Source organism: Sphaerodactylus townsendi, linkage group LG08, assembly GCF_021028975.2.
Source record: "Sphaerodactylus townsendi isolate TG3544 linkage group LG08, MPM_Stown_v2.3, whole genome shotgun sequence".
Lineage (NCBI taxonomy): Eukaryota > Metazoa > Chordata > Lepidosauria > Squamata > Sphaerodactylidae > Sphaerodactylus > Sphaerodactylus townsendi.
In genome coordinates, this window is record NC_059432.1 from 44,378,290 (window position 1) to 44,392,942 (window position 14,653).

The 14,653-nt window shown below is 39.3% G+C and overlaps 2 protein-coding genes across 7 annotated transcripts in view; one reads left to right on the top strand and one right to left on the bottom strand.

Moving 5' to 3' along the window:
- DOCK1 (dedicator of cytokinesis 1) overlaps positions 1–14,653 on the bottom strand; it is a 508,395-nt gene that overhangs the window by 351,781 nt on the left and 141,961 nt on the right. The gene's annotated exons all lie outside the window — the stretch shown is intronic.
- INSYN2A (inhibitory synaptic factor 2A) overlaps positions 1–14,653 on the top strand; it is a 138,223-nt gene that overhangs the window by 75,455 nt on the left and 48,115 nt on the right. For 2 of the 5 annotated variants that reach the window (XR_007245250.1, XR_007245252.1), the window contains 2 exons: positions 754–1,067; positions 8,882–8,984. The exons of 1 other annotated variant lie outside the window; for it this stretch is intronic. The gene's annotated coding sequence lies outside the window, so the exon portion shown is untranslated. Of the gene's footprint in view, positions 1–753; positions 1,068–8,881; positions 8,985–14,653 lie in introns of those variants that run through there. 2 more of the 5 variants (XR_007245251.1, XR_007245253.1) reach the window with 1 other exon arrangement.

Here is a 14,653-nt window from a genome sequence, read left to right on the forward strand (position 1 = left end):
CAATAAAGTATGAATGCAGGCTGTTTAAATTAATGTGGGCTCCTGGAAAGATACTCCCAATTTATTTAGCTGAATGCAGTCTGTTTAGTTAAAAAAAAAGATACAGCATGTTCCATTTCCATTATGCTGCATATAGTACAGTGGAAACCAAAAGTAATAATAATCATAATAACAATTTAAATAATAACAGACCTACAGTATGACTTGCAGTACAATCATAAGTGGAGGTCCAGTCTTCTAAGTCCACACGCTTAGAAGGGTGCTATTAATTGCTCATGGTAACAATATGCAGTAAGGAAACAAGAAGCCTCTTCATGAATGAACGCAATTTAAGCAAGGACTATACTAGTGAACTAGTCAGCTAATTTAATACAGTTGCTAAGAGACTGAGCTGCACCGCAGTGCCCTTCATTCAGAATCCCACTTTTGCCTTAAGCAAACCAGTATGCTCTCAGCCTCTTACTGTGCTCCAAAATGCCCCCCAACATTTCGGGGAATATTTGGGGATGCAGTAAGTGGACGGAAAATGGGAAAGTAAAATCCCACAGGTAAAAACACGTATTTGAATGCAATGATTCAACAAACTGTTGACCATAAGTAAGGATGCAGAAGAAAGCTGTAGGGATATCCAAACGTCAAAAGTATCTGTGTTCTCCAAGTGTCAAATTGATTCACTCAGAGAGCCACAAACAGCGTTAGTCATTAGTCAGCGTTAGTTTTCTTCTCAATCAAGCCCTTTTCTGGATTCCTCAGGTTTTCCTACAGCAGCCTCAGACTCCTTTTACCCTACAGTACACATTCATGGTACAGACACATTTGAAGCTACAAACGGTTTTTTTCTATATGTGGCTCTCTGAATGAAGGTCACAGAGAGGCCTCCACTGAATGGACCCCAGAACTCAGTCAGGCCTGACTTCATCTACCTATCATCAAGAAAGCCCACCAAGATGTTACAGAACTTCTAATCCCAAGAAGAGGCCAGGGGTTCATTGTCAGCATTAGGATGGGCTCTGTCTGCTCAGTGGATGTTGCAAAAATGATTTGGCTACAGCACCAGCTACCAACAGGTAAGCTTAAGTTTGATTCTTTCATCTGTTTGAGAAGGCTGAATGGTTAATTATGGTTCGTGAAATAGAGTTAACTGACCGCAGTCAAATATTCTTAAAAGTAGTGTATATGTTTGTGTGGCAGCACACTTTCTCCACTGTCTTTCCCTGTAATAGTAAAGTTGATAGTCCTTTTATATCCCTTACCCTTTCAAATAAAGGCTGGACAGGAATCCCTCCCAAAATGGTTTAGGTATGGGATCAACATTCTCAATAAAGGTTTGACTAAGGCCGTTTCCGCACAGAGGCGGAAGGGGTCGGCCGAGACGATGGTGCAGAGCTGCGCTGTCGTCAGATCGACTTACCAGTCCTGCAGCCCTCTGGCACGTTGCCGAGGCCAGGGGACACACCCCCCCGCCCTGCGCAACTGCTCCAGAGTCGCAGGGCAAAGGCATTTTTGCCGTCCCCAGGGCGCCATAATCCGCCCGTGCGGAAAGGGCCTAAATGATCTATGATACTTTTCCTAACTTTGATATTATGATTTATACCTTTGAAAAGGAAAAAAAAGATAATTTAATCATTAGCAACCATTTAAACAAGCCCTAGAATGCAAGCAGAATAACACGTTGCTTTAATTACCAAAGCCTAGGTGAATACTCCTGAAATATCAGATGTACACACAAGCCAATTGAGATATCAGAGCAAACCTCACAAGGATTCCTCTCTTGCACGGACTGTTAATATAGTCTTATGACTGAGTTCATGACCATGTCTGTGTCTCAAAGTCAAGCTGACAAGTACGTTACGGACAATACAGTCTACAATGTACAAACCTGACACCCATTTAAAGATGCTATCCAGAAACTTAAAAAAGAAAACAGAATCAACATTATAATAAGTGAAAATAATTTCTCCTATAAATTAGATGCTGAACTTACGTTTTCTTGAAGCTAGAAATATACAATTATCAATTAAAAACTGATTAGACTTGAGTTTACATCCCACTAACAGAGATCCATAATACTATATTCTTCCACACATGAAACAGCATGACTGATTTCCATAAATTATGATGCCTACATTAAAATACAGTAGTATAAAGAGGTGTGATTTGGCCATATACAGTTTATATTGAATGTCTAGGCAAATATAAAGGAACACAAACAAGCCTAGATCTGTAATTTTCCTATTCTGATAAGGCACTAGACACTGCAGACTATTTCAGCCAGAAAAATCAGCAATAGCAGAACACATAATAAACCAACCTGGACACAGAATATTATTTGAAAACACAGAAATTCTGGACCACTCTGAGAACCACTACGTCAGACTACACAGAGAAGCCATTGAAATCCACAAGCAAATGGACAATTTCAACAGAAAGGAAGAAACCTTGAAAATGAACAGAATTTGGTTGCCAGTTTTGAAAAACACTAGAGTCAAGACAGTGACTAATCAGCTCCACACAGATACAGGATGACTATAGACAATCAAAGGGAACAAAGGCCAGACTACTTCTATTCAAATGCCTCACCTATTGGCCTTGCTATCTCTATTGTTACTCACGTGCTACACTTCATTCTTACTCACTTGCCAGGCCACTCCTATTCAGATGCCCTCACCTATTGACCTTTACTCACAGGTATATATACTCCACTTGCTTTCCTTTCTAACTATCAGATCCTCTGAAGATGCCAGCCACAGATGCAGGCGAAACGTCAGGAGAGAATGCTGCTAGAACACGGCCATACAGCCCGGAAACTACACAGCACCCTAGACTTAAAGTGGTTCGAGTTCTTAATCTTATTGCAGCAATTATTTTTACTCATCTTAAAACAGATTCAAATAAATGCTAGCACACTATCTAAACTGCTGGTCTATGCAGTACTTGTATTTAGCTATCAAACACTGCTATCAAAGAGATTTACAATGAAATCAAGGATGTCAAACATCTACAGGCTGTGTGGGCAAGTATCTTTTTTCTAAATGTTGTTTCTTTTTAACATCAGAAAAGAAACAGAAGATATGTCTGTATATGCAATTTTTTTCCAAAAGTTAATCTTGAAACCCCAAAAAAACTTATTGAAATGGATCTGAAGGAATTAAAAAATAAACCCTTCTTAACTTTTGGAACTTATTGTTGCAGTATTCTAACAGTAGACCTGGAAAACATTAACACAACAGCTTCAATGTACGTGGTTTATTGAGTCAAAAACATCACACAACACATTGGAAATATTTTGACAGTGCCAATCAATCTGATTTCAATACACTAGCAATAATAATTTAAAATGCCATTTGAACATTAAACACACTTGTGCAATGAGCCATACACAGCCTTCACAGTGCTTGACTGTTGCCTGCATGTTATTCTTAGAACCTTGATAAGCCAACTCCTTGTTCTTTTTTAATAACTGTCTTACGGTTGCAAAGAAAATTTACGTATACGTTGATAGATATTTGATATAGGTTTTTGTTGCTGAATAACACAGCCCATACTTACATTCCACTATATCACACTTCTTCCCTTATCAACAACTTCACGTTTGCACAGCAGCAAGGTTAAAGATACAAGAGTTAATAATTTAAGATTTCCTCTGAATTATGCATACTTTCTTGAAACAGTGAATGCAACATGCAGTACTTTTATCTTGTGATCATTTCTGTGCACCTTTACTGTATCAAGAAGATAAAGACAGCATCATTCAAACTCCTTTTCAAGAAAAGTGTATGTCAATTCAGGGCAGCTCCCGGCATTAGAATTGGTACCAAAAATATGCAAGTCCCTTTTGTCTTCCCCTGTTTGCTCTCTGCGTTTAATACCTGTGCATCGCATCCTACCCTCAAATGAGGATTATTCTGGTGGGGCTGGGAAGGGGGGGGGGGGGGCAGGTAAAGTGACCATCATAATTTCCTGGAAATGGCTTATGGGAGAGATAAGATTTTTTAAAAACCAGAACATGACTTCCTTTTTTAGAATTAACCTGAAGGAGAGGTTATGCCTAGACTAATAACAGAAAATATTCTCCAAAGTCTTTAAAATATGCATTGACTGTTTATACTAAGAAATGAATCAAAGTGATGAAAATCTCCTGGAACATTCCATTTCATATTTAGTCTAATACAGCGATACCCATATCTGAATCTAGTGATGTCAATTGGCTTAGACTGGAATAATTCTGCAAAGGATTGCACTGTAAACAACTGCAATCAGTCATTATGTCAGATGTCGTATAATACAAATTAAGAATTAACCTGTAAACCTGGAGGTCTGCCTTGTCCTATTTACATGAGCTTCAGTTTCATGTATTCATTTACGTTTTAGTCATGTATACTAACTCTGCCTATGAAAGCACTTGCTAAGGTTAACTTGAACAAGAGGGAACACTCAATGTAGTCTTTGTAACAGTACATTCCTAGCCCATAATTTTTTCTGCGTTACCGTATAAAATGATAAACAGGCCTAGATGTAACTCACCAATCCTAGGTCTCTGTAGCATTACATTCCTAACTGATTCTAAATTTTAAAGCCAAGCTGATTCTTTTTGCTATGAAGGAGTGACAGGACTAGAGTTGGGCCCAAATCTGCCTTTAATCTATGTAAGAAATGTGAACCATGAATGAAATAATAAATATAAATAAAATGATAAGGACTAATAACAGAAACTCTTGACAATGAGAAAGCAAATCATAACAAGCCTCAATGGTTTCAAAATACATATGCTGTAATTTTACGATACAGTTATGCATATCTCTCTTTCCATAATTTAACGTTAGATATGAATGGTTAATACGGCTACTGATGGAGATACCATATACAACTATTGATGGAGATACAGTGGAACCTCAGTTTTCGTTGGTAATCCATCCAAAAAGAATCGATGAAAACCGAAACTGATGAAAACCGAGGCAAACTTTTCCATAGGAATCAACGTAAATCCAATTAATGGCATTCCAAAAAACATACAAAAAACACATTTTGGTGAATAAACATAGTGTTTAATGCTGAAAACAGTAACAAACAATAACACTAGGACCAGCTTCAGAGCCAGTTGACCAATGTCGCACCAGAAAGCTGTCCAAAGAGGTCTGTTTCTGTCGCCTCTTTAAGATTTGTCTGAAATGGGGCAAGACATTGTCATTAAACAAGTTGCAGACACGGCCTGAACATCTTTCTCCGGGTGATTTTTCTGTGCAAACCCCTGCACCTTACTACAAATCGATGAAAACCGAGACAAATTTTTCACTGAAAAAATCGATGAAAACCGAAACCGATGAAAACCGAAGGCAATGAAAATCAAGGTTCCACTGTACCATATACAAGTGCATTTGTTGTAGGTTGTTTAATTACTTGCTATCTCTTTATACCTACTAGATCATAGTGCCAAATTTGTTTATTCTTACCTTGGCCTTGATGTATTTGAGCAAAGTTTGTGTTCCCTTGAAACTTGAAAAAATCTGTAACATTTTCTAACTATGATCATTTTGGATTTGAATGGTTCAAATCGATGGGTAAAATTCATTGCAAAAATTATTGAGAAAGGCTCCCATATTTCCCCTTTCCAAGCAATCCTCCCAAATTCCAGGAAAGTATATTCCCAAGGCTGCAGAACTCACATTGAGTAATAAGCCACATGTGTAGAGATGCTGAAGTGGGGAGTGAAAAGTGGGATCTACTTACAAAGTAGCAATTTTGCTCTCTTCTCCCTCTGTGCTGCAGCCTCCCTATCGGCATCTCAAAACTCCAAGGATAAATGGATGAAATGGAAAGATGGGATAATCAGCAACCACCAGTGCCTTCGGCTGAAGGACCACAGGATACAAATCATAAACTATTGATACAGATGTTAATGTTTGTCTGTTTATATCCCACTTTTCTCCTTGTCAGGGACTCTGAGCAGCTTTTCACATAGTTCCCCCCCCCCCCCCCGCCCCATTCTACTTAACCCTCACAACAATAACCCTGTGACAGGCTTCAGTCCCCTGGCAGATTTCCATGGATGAACAAGCCCTGGGAAGGCTGGAAATGTCATTAATATTAGTTGAAGCAACTACTAATGCCCTGAAGGTATTATACTTTATGGCAGCAACAATTTCCAAGTGATAAGATCCCGTCTTGGTGGGTTCATTTACTTTTCCTGATTATCTGCATGCTCTGAAACTTAAAACAGAATGGCACGATAGGTCACTGAAGGAGTTTAAAGAACCAGCTCTCCAAGGTATACTCGCATTTGAGTAGAGCAGGCTGCAAAACAAATGACAGAACATGTGGAATTCCAAGTGTAGATAATAGATAACCAGGACTTTAAATCAGTTGGCGGGGGATAGATCTTTCAGGGCCTGTAGGATGCTGTGGCTGAATCACAGAGTTTGTAGCCTCTTCAGTTAAGGAGAGATGTCAGCACACTCTGACCACAATAGCTTGAATTCTATGTAGCACAAGCAGAACTACATTGGCACAAATGGAAAACAACTTTCATTCCTCCCCCGTAGTTGTGTTTAATTCTCATGATGCCCCTGTGAATTACTGAGCACCCAGGAAAACAATGGAGATCAAAGCAGAGAGTTGTAGGAATTAGCAAAAACTGCCTTCCCATTCTTTTTTGAGCAGAAGTAAACTAGTGTGAATGGAAAATAAATAACACAAATGGAAAGGGAGGTTTGGATCCAAGCCCAAATTGTGAAAGGATATAGTCATGCCATGGAGACAGTTCTGCTATGTAAGACCTCTGACAGTTATACTACATTTGATCTAAGCTAAATCCTGCCTCCTTAGTATGAAAAATGGTTTGGGACACTTAAATCTAGACTTGTACCTAGATAGTTTTCAAGCTGTGGAATATTTGAGGGCTAACAGACATTACAAACAGGGTAAATGGATACTAAGACCACTTAGCACCCACATTCCAATTTCCTAGCAACTTATGGAGGAACCTTCACTATTTCTGTTGCAGAGCAATACAGATACTGAGTTAAGTGGTGTCACCAGTGATTCCCTGAAGCTAAATCAGCTAGTCTCACTGGAAAGCCTGAATAGAATAACTGGTGGTACATAAATGAAGCAGTGGGGGCTTAAAATAGGGAAAGGGGCATGGGCTTAGTCAGGGCGAGTAACTGAGGCACATGGTAAATCACCTAAGAATTACCTACTTTAAGAATCCACTGGATTCTTGTAACTAGACTATGTAAATAGCTATTATAGTAATTGATATGTCACAGCCATATACCTAGACCAATTTATTTATGTTATTTTTTATTTGATTTTATTTAATATCAAACCCTCCCTGGCTCAGGGTGGCTAACACACATATTTAAAAACAATCATAGTTTTATAAATTAATAAATTAAAATCCTACAATATATCAAAAGTACAAATGGTGACTTACCTAGGCCTTACCGACATCAATCCTAGTCTCACCGTGAATCTAAACGATGGCTGAGAGAGGAGGGGGTGTAAAATTGGGGGCCAATTGTAGGCCCAGCAAAACATTTCAGTCTTACAGGCCCTGCAGAATTGATTGATATCCCACAGGGTCCTGATGTTTGCTGGGAGTGATGGCTAGGATAAGTGAGTTGTGCCACTCATACTCAAGGAAGCAGTGATTAGACTTCTTTTGAGAAAAAACCCTCTCTAATAGGTTGGGGTGAGGGAACCCTCTCTAAGCCCTAATAGGTTAGAAATTTTCCAGCCAATCTCCAAACTTCCACTCTTGAGCAATATGCTAGAGCAGGTTACTGCATCTCAGCTGCAGGGGCTCTTGAAAGGGAATGATTTTCTGGATCCATTTCAACCTGGCTTCAGGCCAGGATTTGAAACAGAGAATGCTTTGGTCCCCTTGGTTGAAGTCACCTATGGAGAACAAAACAGATGGATTGTAGCCTGCTATTTCTGCTGGATCTTTCAGCAGTTTTTGATACTACCAACCATAGTATCCTACTAAGTTGCCCCTCAGCACTGGGACTAAGGGACAGCATGTTATGGTAGTACAAGTCCTATCTGGGGATCAGTCTCAGAATGTAATTTTGGTAGATTCTTGTTGTGCCTCACTGGCCTGTGGGGAACCAAGTAGGTTCCATCTCATTCCCAACATGAATCCATTGGGAGAGGTCATCAGGAAGTACAGCCTGAGGTGTCACCAATATGCAGATGATATCCAGCTCTACCTAACTCATCCACCCAATTCCAAAGATGTAGTTGATATTTTGGCCTAGTGCTTGAAGTCCACAGTGAACTGAATGAAGGGGAACAAGCTGAAACTTAATCCTGATAAGTCAGAGCAGACCAGAGCAGACCAGAGACTTGAACAGACAGACCAGAGACTCGAGAGCTATGCTCCTTTGGATGGAGTTATACTGCCCTTCAAAAGCCAGGTTCACAGCTTCAAATTGCAGCTTGACAGAAAATCAAATGGAGGGGTGGCTCAGAGTACTTTTGCTCAGCTTGTTCTGAAGCAGGCAGATAGCGAGGGCCAGAGGGATAAAGTGTAGTCCAGAGGCAGTCCAAGGTCAAGCATGGTTCAGTCAGAGTTCAAGGCGTCAACACAGGACAGGGCAGTCAGGTTACCAGGAAACCAAAATATAACGGAGATACAGTGCTGATACACAGAGTGGTGGTGGCAAGTTGCTTCCACAACAGCCAAGTCTAACTGGTGGCTTAAACACATCCTTATATTACTGGTTAGCAGGCTGCTCTGATATTACAAGCCCGGTGGTGTGCTTCAGCCATGCTCTGCCTTGTCACTGCTATCAGAAAGGGGCTCTACACTTGGCTTACAACCTGGCACTTTAGCATTTCTATGCATTTTGTGTCAAACCCATCTTCTTCTTTGTTCCAGTGACTTTGGCAAGCCCTCTGGGAACACTGCTTGTTGTGAGGCATCAGGCCAGCTGGATTTGGAAGGCTGTAGACATGATGAACTATCTTCTGGCTGTGGCTGTTCCTCTGTTTTTACTTCTACTGGTGGCTGATGCCCTGTTCTAACTTCTGCATGTGACTATTCCTCTGTTCTCAGACTAACTCATCCTATTTCCTCATTGTCTGAGGTCTCACAAGCTGAATCATGACACAGCTAGTGTGTCAGATGTGCCCATTTCTGGTTCAATAAACTCTAGCCACAGTGATCTATGCCTTTGTTATATCTAGAATGGATACTGGCCTTCTCAGCAGGCAGGCATAGAAGTACCCAGATCCTTGCCTTCTTATAAGATACTGCCGGAAGTTAATCACTCAGTAAAGATGAAGTGCTTGGCAGAAAAACTGAAACATTAAAACAGCAAACTGATCCCAGTGAGCACTATTATGCTGGTCACTGGGCAAGCCAATATCCATTGTCATAATGGCCACAACTTGGTTCTTCACCAGTCAGTCCTACAGCTCTGGCACCAGTGGTCCTCCAGAGCAGGGGTCCCCGATGTGGTGTCCATGACCACCAGGTGTCCGCTAAGTGATTTTAGAAAGTCAGTGGGGTCAGGTAGAGCTTTTGCCCAGCAAGGCTTCCAATTTTCTATTGGAGATTTGATTGGGTGTGCAGATATTTTTAACTGTTGCTTTGGTAGCAGCTGCCACCACAGCACAAGGACTTGCACTATGTTACTGAAGTTAAGCTGTGGCAATCATTTTGCAGCAGCCATTTGTGGCAGCAACTTTGTTACTGTACTCACAGTGCGATGCCAGAATTCCAAATTGGCCCACAGGCTCAAAAAGGTTGGAAGTTCCAGGGTCCAGAGCAACAGCCCACCAAGAATTTCCCTGGTAAATTAAAGGCCAGTTTGCTCCTGACACTTGAGTCTGTTATCTAGTCTATGTACAGAAGTGGCACCTGTGCGAGAAGGAATCACAAGCTGTTTGAAGTTTGCATGCTTGCCATGCAACAAGTTCACATTGGATATTACAGTTGCAGTAGAAAAATTGCAGGAACAGGTATTTGCCATATATGCATTTGAAGATTCATCCAACATTTGAAGCTGATCAACTCAAAGATTCTTTCTTGCAGCTAGATTCCACGAATCCAGCAACAACTCATATTAATGAATCAAAGGACGTCAGTTCCTTCACATGAGATCATTCCCAGCGAAAGGTCAATATACCAGTAACATCATTTTCAGATGAAATGCACAGATATTAAAAAAAAGAACACATACACAATTTCAGACTGAAATTTCAAAGGACTAACTACTCCAAGTTGCCTGCAGCAAAGAAAATTCTATGGCATTTGAAACCGATCATTATACTTTCACAAGACTCCTCATTTTTATTTTATATCTGGATCAAAATACGCAAGTTCAGAGGCATACCAAACTTATCATATTTTAGATATATCTGAGATATATTCCACAGAACTCTAAAAATGTATAGTATGTTATCTTCTGTAAAAAGCTAAAACATGAGTTGTAGCAATGAGCAAAACATTGAATATTGTTAAGTAGGCATTAATTGTTTCAAAGAATTAAGGACATGTCCAGAGGCCTCCACAATAGCATTTCCCTTGTGGAAAACATACTTAACGTGGACCTACATTCAAAATTAAATGTTTTATCAATCCTGTACACCGTATGAACTAAATGACTTCAGTACATATTGCTCCAGCCAAATAATGCTTCTCATCAAATGCCAGAAGCCATAGGTGAGAAAAACATCTGGAAACCTCAAAAATGAACTGAGGAACACAAATCTGTCTGCAGAGAATGGGTGTTCCTTTAGCAAAACATTTTTCTTGGCTATAGAAAAATGCCTTAAAATATTCTGGTTTAAAATGAAATCTGAACTTAATACAAACATTACCTTCTTAGGAAAGGCTGTTTTTGGAAAACATCACACCACATAGTAGTTCATGTATTTACACTGAGGACCAAGAACTGGCAGATCACCACAGGTCCATCTAGGTAACTTTTTACTCCTATTTGATGCCCAACAACTATCACGATGTCTGCAACAGACACTACTCTCATGATTAAAAAATGGGGGGGGGGGAACACCACTGGCAGTTTCCTTTCAATTCATGTAGAACATGGACTATTTTCAGCCCTTGCTCCTAACTGAGATTATTTTCTTTTTTGTATGGTGGGAGTAAAGCAGAATAGAGCAGCCTGATCCAAAGGAAGAGGGCAAGCTGAAGCAGAAAGGCACACTGAATACAGGAAGCGCTTTCTAGAGATGATTTCAAATAGCATCTGTAAAAAAAGACACACCCTATTTGGTGCTGGAAGCATAAAGTAAAATTTTCTGAAATACCAAAAAAGCAAGTTAAATGTAGTGTACCCTCACAGATTGCAAAAAAGCATTTCTGGTAGCAGTCCCTTTACTTAGTATCTAAATACCACATGAAAATTTTGATTTACATAAGTGATTTAAAGTTGCTTTTTTTCCTTTGCAATTTAAATAATTACTTAAGCTACTGATTTACAACAATCCACCCAGTTTGATAATGATCATAAACCTACAATAAACCTATTTTGGACTACATAAAATTCACAGATTAATGGCAAACTAATACTGAAAAAGAAGAATGTATCTGAGAATTACAAACAAAATTTGGAATAATGGAGGTAATGAAATCCCTGAATTCTCATTCCTGATTTAGATATCCTGTTTACTTTCTTGTCTATCTACCAAAAAGTGAGCTTCTTTTCTAGTCTAGATATGTAATTTATTCTCTCTCTTTTTTTCAACCTGAATTTACTTTTTTACAGGTTATAGCAAGAAAATATCACCAACTGCATGTTGGTAATTAAATATAACACTACTCCAGAAGCTGCAAAATTAATACTATTTTAATTAAATAAATAATTAAATAATATACCGTATATACTCATGTATAAGTCGAATTTTTCAGCACATTTTTAATGCTGAAAAAGCTCCCCTCAACTTATATGCGGGTCATTGAATTTTTTTGTGTGTTTTTACTTTGCCGGCCAGCAGGGGGCGCAGTTTTTATGCTAGCAGCACCAAAATTTCAGGGTACCCTCAGAAGACACTCCTGATGATACCAGCCAAGTTTGGTAATGTTTGGTTCAGGGGGTCCAAAGTTATGGACCCCCAAATGAGGTGCCCCCATTCCCCATTGTTTTCAATGGGAGCTATTAGTAGATGGGGCTACCCTTTTGAGGGTCCATAACTTTGGACCCTCTGAACCAAACTTCACCAAACCTGGCTGGTCTCATCAGGAGAGTCTCTTTATGATACCAGCCAGGTTTGGTGAAGTTTGGGTCAGGGGCTCCAAAGTTATTGACCCCCAAAGGGGATGCCCCATCCCCCACTGTTTACAATGGAAGCTAATAGTAGATTTTCCATTTCTGATAATATCCCTCTTAAAATCTAAGTTGGGTTACATTTGGGCATACAGATGATGATGAGGAATCCAGTTTTGGAGGATTTTAACTCTTGTGTTTTAGCTTGGTTGCTGGTTGAGCTAAGGTTTTTGTACTTTTAAAGTTATTGTTGATACCATATTGTTCTTGTTGACCCTCTTTTCCACTTACAGAGCCAGTTTACTGTTTTTCTTTGAAATAAATATTCAAAAACATTTAACCGACTGATGCCTCAATTGATGTAATTTTATTGGCATCTATTTTTATTTTTGAAATTTACCAGCAGCTGCTGCATTTCCCACCCTCGACTTATACGCGAGTCAATAAGTTTTCCCAGTTTTTTGTGGTAAAATTAGGTGCCTCGACTTATATGCGGGTCGACTTATACGCGAGTATATACGGTAGTTAATATTCCAATATTAAATATAACACTACTGCAGAAGCACCTGAAAAAATAACAATTTAACATGGTTTGTCACATGTCATCTTTCTACAATTATTTCCATGTATTCTGATAACATCTTTTTTATAATGGTAATGTTATTATTCTAAACAGTTTTATTCTGTATTAAATTTAGTTGTAAGGGTTTTAGCCCTTTTGAATTTAAGTCATCATTTATTCGGAAATAATATTCTTTTAATGATTCTCTTAAATAGAGCTTAATCTGATATTATATTCCAAAAAATGGCCACATTTACTTTCATCCCTGGCATAAGGCCTGTACCTCACGCAGCCTCACAAGTTACTTGTTTTTCTAGTAATGGCTGATTCAAATTGGAACCACTTGCCAATCACAATTCCCCTGCATAAGAATTGTGTCCACTTTCCTGCAACATAAGACAGGTGCTAAACAGGGGAACAGTGCTCAAAAGAGCCACAGGTGGTTCCCGAGGTGCTGCGTATACTGGCATAAGTTAACTCTGCTGCTCTTCTACAATATTACTAATGTCACAATTATTTCCAAGATATTGGAAGAATTTAATTAAAGAAGTTTCATACAATTTTTTTTTACATTTAGATTTTCACAATTGGAGACCTGCCCAAAAAATTGCAGAGAAAGGTGGGCAGAGGCTCCCCAATCTTCAGAAGTGGACCAAGTGTGCCCTTCTCAATGACACATTGAGATTTCTTGCTACCTCCCAATGATATGCTTAGCATCCCTGACCCCTCCTCAACAGCGCACAGAGGCTTCTCCCCCACCCCCTTTCTCTCAGCAGCTTGCTTGTAGTAATATAGGCAGGCACACTGAGTTTTCCCCCACAACCTACATTTTGGTGGTTGACCTGGATTGTTCCAGGCAGGTACACCCAGGCCCCTGCTGGGCCTAGAATGGTTCCTAGGCTGCACCACTGCTGCCAGCTTGAGGTACATTTATTTGGAAGGGTGAAATTTAACCCCCCCTTTTTTAAAGGTCAGATTTTTCTGCAGTCCGAGATGGTCCCCCAGATCTGCAGAAACATCTGTTTGGGATAAGTGTACTCCCTCTCTGCAGATTTAGTGCTCAGCAGAGAGGGGGCATACATGGGAATTAGGTATATAGATGAAGATACTGTTAATGCACAAGTGTGTGTACAAGTTATCTCAAAACTTAAAAATCTAGTTCTAGTTACTGTGAATTAAGGTACTTGCTTTTGTAATAATTTTTCTTTGAGTTACTATGAATTACTATGCTTTGAAACCATTTTTCTTTCATCCTGCATTGCACCAACCTAGCATGAGATTCACCATGTATGTCACCATACTGATCATCCCATAAGAAAATAAGTAATGCACAAGTCTCTGACTGACAGTGATCCATGAAAGACAAGATGATACATATTGAAGATCTGTTACACTTCAAAAAATTTTCACTGACACCATAAAAATGAAGCTTCAACAGCAGACTGTAATGACTTTTTAAAAAGAAATATACTGACTTTTGAACGGGTAAATGCTGCACAAAAGTTTTTGGGGCTGTCAGCATGATTGTAGCACATTCAAATGTAATGCTTACAAGACGGTGGTCTTGTCACAGTAGCTACTTAATACAACTGTATTTGTCTATAAATGTCTAGAGAAGGCTAACCAAACATAATTTACTCAGCTTCAGGGGACAGATGAACAAATCTAGGCAAGATCTACCACTGCATTACAGTGGCATAATTTAGTGAAACACACCTGGCTATATATTGCCTTCATAAAACTACAAAGAATATCAAATTACAAAGCACAGCAAAATTCACCACTTCATCATAAATCTGCTTGTATATTATCTTCTCTGGATACATCAAAACATTCTTACTATAGCAACAAGTAAAGA